Raw genomic sequence first — 9,740 nt, 5'->3', positions numbered from 1 at the left:
TGGGCCACTTTTTCCTTTTGAGAAAACAGATGCAAAATAAGAATTAAACAGATTAGCTTTCTCCCTGTTGTCCATGACCATCTTGCCATCTTCTCCAACCAGCAGACAGACCTTTTCCTTGACTTTCCTCTTGTTCCACACATATCCAAAGAAGTGTTGTTCTGCAGGATTTCCAACTGTGGAAGCCTTCCTACACTTATTGAAGTCAGCTCTCTTGAAATCTAGAACACTAATCTGACCACATTCAGTTCTCCCTGACTGCAATATGGTGAGTTCTAAGATTACTAATCACTCTTTCCCAAGTTTCCCACAATTTCCACTTTAATTTACTACTTTTTCTCACCACTTTTTAAAAAATTATATGCAGTATGAGTAGGCATTTTATTTTGTTATAAAATGCTTTGTTGGTACTTTGGAGGCATCCTCAATACAGCATTGTAAGGAATGAGCAACCAGGATTCCGGTACTTTTGCTGACTCATCTGATACTAGAATATATTGTATAGCCATTCTTTCCAAAAAAAGAAGCAATTTAAGTGTTCTCTATAAAGAAGAAATTATTCTTAATTTCTGAAGTTCTATATACTCTAAGCAAAGATATAGGAAAGAAAATGTGTAATATTTTCTATTCATTTTGTTATTTCACACAGTATTTTACATTTGAAAGTATTTCGTACAGTAAAATACTGTAAGGGTGTGAAGGTGAAAATCTTTAGACTTTATATCTGAGATTCATAAAACTTCTACGTAGCATGTAGAGAAACATGTAAGCCCTTTGGCAAGAATAACTTTTAAGAAACAATGGTTTTAGATTTGGTGCTGACAACACAAATACTAACTTTGGTGCTAAACTAAGGGCAGGAAAAAGTAGTTATTTCTGCAGAATAAAAGAAGCAGGCCCTGAAAACTAATTGCAATGGAGTATGCAGCCCACACTGTCCACAAACTGCTGTTGACAGTCGTTTGTTATCAAGGCTTACAAGTACTTCCACATTTATACCATCAAAACTACATGGGTGAAAGAATTTGTAATTTTGTTGATTTGGATTATCAGCAGCTTCTCTGCATATGCAAACTCATTGGCTTTTTTTATGTCTGCAGTGGACAGGATGCTGAAATTCTTTCTAGCTCTTAAATCTCTTTTACTTGACGATCCTTGTGTTGAAATACGATGCTGGGTTCTGAACAGTCCTCTCTAACAACACAATAAAAGCTATAGAAAAACAAAACACCAAAATAATGTCTTGAAATGGAGACCTGAAAGAAAAGTTGGTTAAAAATGTGGCTTCATGGGTAACTCATTTCCAAAAATATATATCTATGACAGTTGTATATATAATATACAAATAGATTTCTATGACAGTTTGCTTTCTATGACAGTTTACTTACCTTGAGAAATTTTGATGAGCTGCATTTATGGGGGGAGGGGGAAGTCCCAGGTCACTTTCAAATCTTGAGGCTTTATCCATAACAAAAATGATGAAAATAATAATAAGAATAATCCCAACCATAGTTATATATTATATATCCAGCTGTGTATATAGTATAAATATATATACTATACAGTATATATAGTGTGTGTGTGTATATACGTGTGCACACACACACACATACTGTATAGTATATATACTTATGCTATATACACAGATGGATGGTTATAGCACTTTCTTATCATGTTATGCAATCATAGCCTTTTTCTGATTTGCATCATTTAATGAAATAAAAATAGTTGAAAATAGTTCAGAGCAACAGCATTTCAAAGTGCACTAACATGGAAATATTTAGCACCAGATGAAAGTCAGTAGTTTTTACAAGCTTTTCCCAACTTGTGGTACTCCAGATGTACAGCTTCAATTATTCTAATTCTAAGCAGAACAGCCAGAACCTAATAGGGGGCTTAGATTATTGAGTGTAAGGAAGGATAAGCATACTAATGGCTATTGGCCATTATTAATAACAAAGACTTTCTATTACTAAGCTGGATTAAATATTCAGAGTATGTTTATTTTTAACAAACTTCTCCATTCTCCCTCAACATATACATACCCTTCTTGGATCTAGAGTTGGCACAGTTGGAGGCAGAATGATAGATTAGTTGAAGTTTTTATCTGATCCACTAAAACACTTCTTATAACTAATTTTTAGTATCATGGAAATTGGTTATGATACCTGGAAAATAGTGTGTCTCCTTCCTCTTGTGGCTGATTCCATCATTACTTCTACTAATTTAAAAAGTACAGGTAGTCCTCATTTAACGACCATTCATTTAGCAACTGTTTGAAGCACTAAAAAGCTACTTATGACCCGTCCTTGCACTTATAACCATCACAATGCTCCCACAGGCATGTGATTGCAATCTGAGCACTTGGCAATCATCTTGCACTTACGACAGTTGCAGCATCCCAGGATCATGTGATCACCATTTGCAACCTTCCCAGTCAGCTTCCAGCAAGCAAAATCAATGGGGAACCACGTGATTTGCTTAACGACCACATGGTTCACTTAACCATGATTCGCTTAATGACCACCACAAAAAATGTTGTAAAATTGAATATGGTTACGTGATGCTTCACTTAGCACTGCCCTGCTTAACAACGAATTTTACGGTCTCTATTGTAGTTGTTAAGCGAGCACTACCTGTAATCTTTTTAAATCAAGCTCAAAATCTGATGATGCCATATTGTGGACAGCAATATGGAAGTGGTTTGCCATTGCCTTCTTCCAAATTCCCTGTCTGGCCTGCAGCAATAGAATTCCCTGGTGATTCCCCCATCCAAGTACTAAATAGTGCAACTTCACTTAAATTTTTCAATATCCACCAAGATCGGCTAGGTGCTGCCAGCTGCTTTGACATTAATAATTTACATAGGTGTTAATTCAGATCTACATTTCAGAAGCTCGGGAATAGTACAAGGATTCCAACCAACCTTAGAAGTACTCAGAAGTAAATCCCCCTGAATCTTGTGACATTTACTCCATAGTAAGAAAGTATAGAAATGCAACTTGAAGATAGTTTAGAGTTATTTTCACAAAAATTTCTTGCCCATAAAATTGATGTTTATTGATAGATGCATATGACTACCTTGCCAGAAGATGATTAGAAGAAAGTCACTGCAGACCCTCACATATTCACAACACACTGTACATTCACAAACATTATAAAATCTTTTTTTTCCCCGCCTGGAAATGCTGTCTTTAAGAAGTATCTTGTGCAGTCCAAGGAAATATACATCCTTGTTATGTTACCCTAATAGTGTCAATCCAGTCTTAGCTTAAAAACTACTTGCGCAAAACAGGATTTGGATTCAGTGACCTAAATAACTCCTTTGAGCTCTATCATATCAACTCCTTGGGGCCATAAAGCAGGATGTGACAGAGGAATGCTGATCTTCTCTTTTCTCAGAGTATGCTAGTTCATTGTGCCAGACTCATTTGAATTGCTTCTAAAAAGTCATTTTAGGACCAGTATGTATTTCCATTGCATCATAGACAAATCCTGCTTTGACAAGATCAGTTTCCTTTCTTGTTCTCATGTTGTTCTTATCTCATTCCCAGCTTATGATCCAGATAAGTTGTCAATAGTTGTACAAGTATTAGAATATTTCACCCACCTTATTCCAACACTATCCAATGGTATCCTCAAGTATTTAAATTATAAAATCTGTTAGGTTATGTTACCTTAAAGTCAATTAGCTAACCTGTTTGGGTAAGATTGTTTTTGGGGAGCATGAAGAGATGTAGGCATGATATTATGGACTTCTCAGAACCTGGGAAAAAGGCATGTAGGCTGGAAAACAAAACAAGCTCTAGACATCTGCATGTTCCTCCTTTATCAGGAAAATAGTTAACTCTCCTATTCATCAAAGGATGGTTAGCAAGAGAATTAAGAAAGCTCTGCCCTAGCAACAAGAGTTAATTGGGTTCTAAAAATGAAAAATACCCAGTCATTGACATTTCTGTAACCTTATCTCTTTTCTCTTTCAATAAATCTGATTATAGAAGTCTTTGTGAAAATCTTGTTTTCTATTACAAGGAGTTTGACACATATCCCTTTCCTCTGGTCACCAGCCAACCTTTTTTGGTAGACTTTTTTTCTTATAGTTTTTGACTTCCCCATTAACACTTTGTATCCTGAGCTCATTTTATACCCATTATTCCTTATCTTTGATTTTGAAATCAGCTTTCCTTAATCTTCCAACAAGGTAGATTATAGGAGAACAGACTTTCACTAATTTGTTTGGGGATGGCTATTTTGCTTTAATGTAATGTTAACATAATTTCAGATGTAAGAAGTAAAATGGTTGGATAGCTTTTTAACTTGGTAGTGGGAAAAGTTTATTTGACAAAGATAACTATGATAGAAGATAATTCTGATGTATGGCAGAGAATATTAGATGCTTTTAAAGGTATGGATAGCCCATTTGGCATTTATATTCATGACAGATGGCATACAAGAAGAAATAAACAAAATAATAAGAGTTTTCCTTGCATTTTAGTACTGTGCTTATATCTGTTGTCCAGAATTAGTATCCACTTTCTAATAGGACATTTAGTCTCAAACTCATGTTCCTTCTCCTTCTTTGTACAATGGATAAGCACAGAAGCAGAAACTAGAGAAGAGTCTTAAGCAGCTGATGTTCAGAGAACAAAGGATTCTGCCCATCTTAATTAGTTATTTTCATCATATCTGATGATGGGATTATACATTCATAAACAGACATATATTTGATGGATGCTGTTCTTGTCTGAGAGAGGAGTGATATTGCATCAGCTGTCCTGTAGGAACAGATTTTCTGATCAATGACTGTATATGATGCAGTGATTTAGTGTAAAAGAGCTTATTCCTAGACCCAGAAGCCTGATTCATTTCAAAACAGCAGTAAGAAAGGTACAAATTTGAGAGAGAGAGAGAGAGGGAGAGAGAGAGAGAATAACTTCATTATTCACACATAAACAAAAGCAAAAGCAGCTTATTCTCAGTAGTGTTTATAGCACCTTCAAATATTTGATTTATTTACTGCTTTCTTTAACCCTCAATCCAAGTTCAGGATTAAATTAATATATGTAGATGACAATGGATATCTATAAATTGTAGTTACTATGAGGTTCTACTTATGGTTGGCTTTTGTTGTTGTTACGGCTGCTTTGGTCCCTAAATTGAAATTATGGTCCTATATACCACACTTTACCAGTCTGATTCCCTGATTTACTTCTGGCAATAAATCCCATTTAATTAAGATATCAGTCTGAGAGTTTTCTGTATCTATATAAAAACTCCACAGTTAAGACATTTTAAAAGCCCTGCTAATTTAGGTTAAAAAGAAGCATTTTATGTTTACTAGTTTGCCTATGCAAATTGATTTTACAGTAAATGAATTACATTTCAATATTCTACAATACTTCTTCCCCTATCTCCTATCACACTACTTTTCTGGAATTTCTAAATCAAAACCACAGAAATAGTATTACAAATGAATAGAATTTACAGATAACATTATAAACCTAACATTTAAAATACAGTAATATACTTAGTATGGGTCTAGCTGCATAGGTCTGTTGAACCAGGTGAGTTATAGATTAATGCATAAATAAATAGATGAATGAAAGAATCGTCTTCACAGCAGTGAAGTGAGCATTTCTTACATTGATTAAGCTAACCATAACTTTCTAGCTGAAGTTAAGTCAGAAAAAGTTCATCTAAAAATCAGCATCGTTGCTCTTTACATATATTCTATAAACTTCAGTATTTACAGTATATCAGTTTTGTTCCCCTTTTTTCTGAAGTCATAGTATGCTAGGGAATAAACAGGCATAACTCATAGATATTGCAGGTTCAGTTCCAGACCACTACAATAAAGTGAATATTGCAATAAAATGAGTCACATAAATGTTTTGGTTTTCCAGTGCATTTAAAAATTATGTTTACACTATACTGTAGTCTATTAAGGGTGCAATAGCATTATGTCTAAAAAATGTACATACCTTAATTAAAAAATTATTGCTAAAAATGCTAATCATCATCTGATAGATTTGCTTGATGCAGTGTTGCCACAAACCTTCAATTTGTAAAACAAATACAATATCTGTGAAGCACGTTAAAGCAATTCATAAATGTTATTATACAGGATATTTGCATTTATTTATTATATTTATATCTCACCATTCCTCTAAAGTGTCCTGAGGATATGCCCACTACAGCTACATTTTGTTAGAGCACACGTGTCAAAAGTGTCCATTAGCCCACAAAGTTGACCTCTCCTCTATAATTGGAATCCAGTGTCAAGACTGCATGTTTGTAATCATATTATTGTTTTTTTTCTCATTCAGAATTGCAATGGGCAACTTTCTAACAATATCCAGGCCATAAGAAGGATATACAGTAAGGATGGGAATCTGTGGCCTGATACTGAATTACAACTTCCTCCTTCCTGGAACTGCTGCCAGTCCCATCTCTATAAAACTGTGGAGGCCATGGTGTCATAGTGTGATTGGGTTGTTTTAGAACTGGATGTGTATCTAGGGTTACAAGGATGGCAACTGACATACAGAAAGTAAGACAGTGGAGGGTTTATCCTTCTTCTTCAGTGTATACAACAAAACTATTTACAATAGGTATTTACAACAAGCCCCTTCATGGATCACTGCCTTGTCGTGGCGAAGGGGCTTGCGTAACTCAGTGAAGCCATGAGCTATACTGTGCAGGGCCACCCAAGACGGACAGGTCATGACAGAGAGTTCTGACAAAATGTGGTCCACTGGAGAAGGAAATGGCAACCCACTCCAGTATCCTTGCCAAGAAAACCCCATGGACAATGTTAAAAGGCTAAAAGATATGACGCCGGAAGATGAGCCCCTCAGGTCGGAAGGTGTCCAATATGCTACTGGGGAAGAGCGGAGGGCAATTCCAAGTAGCTCCAGAAAGAGTGAAGCGGCTGGGCCAAAGCCGAAAGGACGTTCAGCTGTGGATATATCTGGAAGCGAAAAGAAGGTCCGATGCTGTAAAGAACAATACTGTATAGGTACCTGGAATGTAAGATCTATGAACCAAGGCAAGCTGGATGTGGTCAAACATGAGATGACAAGATTGAACGTCGACATCTTGGGAATCAGCGAACTGAAATGGACGGGAATGGGTGAATTTAATTCGGGTGACCATTATATCTACTACTGTGGGCAAGAAACCCTTAGAAGAAATGGAGTTGCACTCATAGTGAATAAGAGAGTGGGAAAGGCAGTAATGGGGTACAACCTCAAAAACGACAGAATGATCTCAGTGCGTATCCAAGGCAAACCATTCAATATCACAGTCATCCAAGTCTATGCCCCAACCACTGATGCTGAAGAAGCTGAAGTTGACCGCTTCTATGAAGACCTACAACACCTTCTAGAACTAGCACCAAAAAAAGATGTCCTTTTCATCATAGGGGATTGGAATGCTAAAGTAGGAAGTCAAGGAGTAATCGGAATAACAGGCAAATTTGGCCTTGGAGTACAAAATGAAGCAGGGCAAAGGCTAATAGAGTTCTGTCAAGAGAACAAGCTAGTCATAGCAAACACTCTTTTCCAACAACACAAGAGACGACTCTACACATGGACATCACCAGATGGTCAATACCGAAACCAGATTGATTATATACTTTGCAGCCAAAGATGGAGAAGCTCTATACAGACAGCAAAAACAAGACCAGGAGCTGACTGTGGCTCAGATCATGAGCTTCTTACTGCAAAATTTAGGCTTAAATTGAAGAATGTAGGGAAAACCACTAGACCACTCAGGTATGACTTAGATCATATTCCTTGTGAGTACACAGTGAAGGTGATGAATAGATTTAGAGGATTAGATTTGGTAGACAGAGTGCCTGAAGAACTATGGACGGAGGTCCGTAACATTGTACAGGAGGCAGCAACTAAAACCATCCCAAAGAAAAAGAAATGCAAGAAAGCAAAATGGCTGTCTGATGAGGCTTTACAAATAGCTGTGGAAAGAAGGAATGCGAAAAGCAAGGGTGAAAGGGAAAGATATAAGCAACTGAATGCAGATTTCCAGAGAATAGCCAGGAGAGATAAGAAGGCCTTCTTAAATGAATAATGCAAAGAAATTGAGGAAAACAATAGAATGGGGAAGACTAGAGATCTCTACAAGAAAATTGGAGATATGAAAGGAACGTTTAGTGCAAAGATGGGCATGATAAAGGACAAAAAAGGCAGGGACCTAACAGAAGCAGAAGAGATTAAGAAGAGGTGGCAAGAATACACAGAAGAACTCTACAAGAAAGATCTTAATGTCCCTGATGTCCATGCTGGTGTGATCACTGACCTTGAGCCAGACATCCTAGAGAGTGAAGTCAAGTGGGCCTTAGGAAGCATTGCTAACAACAAAGCTAGTGGAGATGACAGTATTCCAGCTGAGTTATTTAAAATACTAAAAGATGATGGTGTTAAAGTGCTGCACTCAATATGCCAGCAAGTTTGGAAAACGCAACAGTGGCCACGGGATTGGAAAAGGTCAGTTTACGTTCCAATTCCAAAGAAGGGCAACGCCAAAGAATGCTCAAACTATCGCACAATTGCACTCATTTCACATGCTAGCAAGGTTATGCTCAAAATCCTACAAGCTAGGCTTCAGCAATACATGAACCGAGAACTACCGGATGTACAAGCTGGGTTTCGAAGAGGCAGAGGAACTAGAGATCAAATCGCCAACATTCGCTGGATCATGGAGAAAGCACGAGAGTTCCAGAAAAATATCTACTTCTGCTTCATTGACTATGCAAAAGCCTTTGATTGTGTGGATCACAACAAACTGTGGCAAATTCTTAAAAAGATGGGAATACCAGACCACCTTACCTGTCTCCTGAGAAATCTGTATGCGGGCCAAGAAGCAACAGTTAGAACCGGTCATGGAACAACCGATTGGTTCAAAATAGGGAAAGGTGTACGACAAGGCTGTATACTGTCACCCTGCTTATTTAACCTATATGCAGAGTACATCATGAGAAATGCCAGGCTGGAAGAATCACAAGCCGGAATTAAGATTGCAGGGAGAATCATCAACAACCTCAGATATGCGGACGATACCACCCTAATGGCAGAAAGTGAAGAAGAACTAAAGAGCCTCTTGATGAGGGTGAAAGAGGAGAGTGCAAAAGCTGGCTTGAAACTCAACATTAAAAAACTAAGATCATGGCATCTGGACCCATCAATTCCTGGCAAATAGAAGGGGTAGAAATGGAAGCAGTAACAGACTTCATTTATTTGGGCTCCAAGATCACCGCAGACGGAGACTGCAGCCATGAAATTAAAAGACGCTTGCTCCTTGGGAGGAAAGCTATGGCAAGCCTAGATAGCATATTAAAAAGCAGAGACGTCACCTTGCCGACAAAGATCCGCATAGTCAAAGCTATGGTTTTTCCAGTAGTAATGTATGGCTGTGAGAGCTGGACCATAAAAAAGGCCGAGCGCCGAAGAATTGATGCCTTTGAACTGTGGTGCTGGAGAAGACTCTTGAGAGTCCCCTGGACTGCTAGGAGGTCAAACCAGTCAATCTTAAAGGAAATCAACCCTGATTGCTCATTGGAAGGATCGATAATGAAGCTCAAGCTCAGATATTTTGGCCACCTAATGCGAAGAGAGATCTCTTTGGAGAAGACCCTGATGCTGGGAAAGATTGAAGGCAGAAGGAGAAGAGGACGGCAGAGGATGAGATGGTTAGATAGCATCACTGAAGCAATGAGCATGAAA

The sequence above is a fragment of the Python bivittatus genome, unplaced genomic scaffold, assembly GCF_059951505.1.
Source record: "Python bivittatus isolate LINGU-HERP-01145 unplaced genomic scaffold, Pbiv_v1 ctg000070_np1212, whole genome shotgun sequence".
NCBI lineage: Eukaryota > Metazoa > Chordata > Lepidosauria > Squamata > Pythonidae > Python > Python bivittatus.
The sequence above is the reverse complement of the archived record's forward strand: the minus strand, read 5'-3'. Positions refer to the sequence as shown.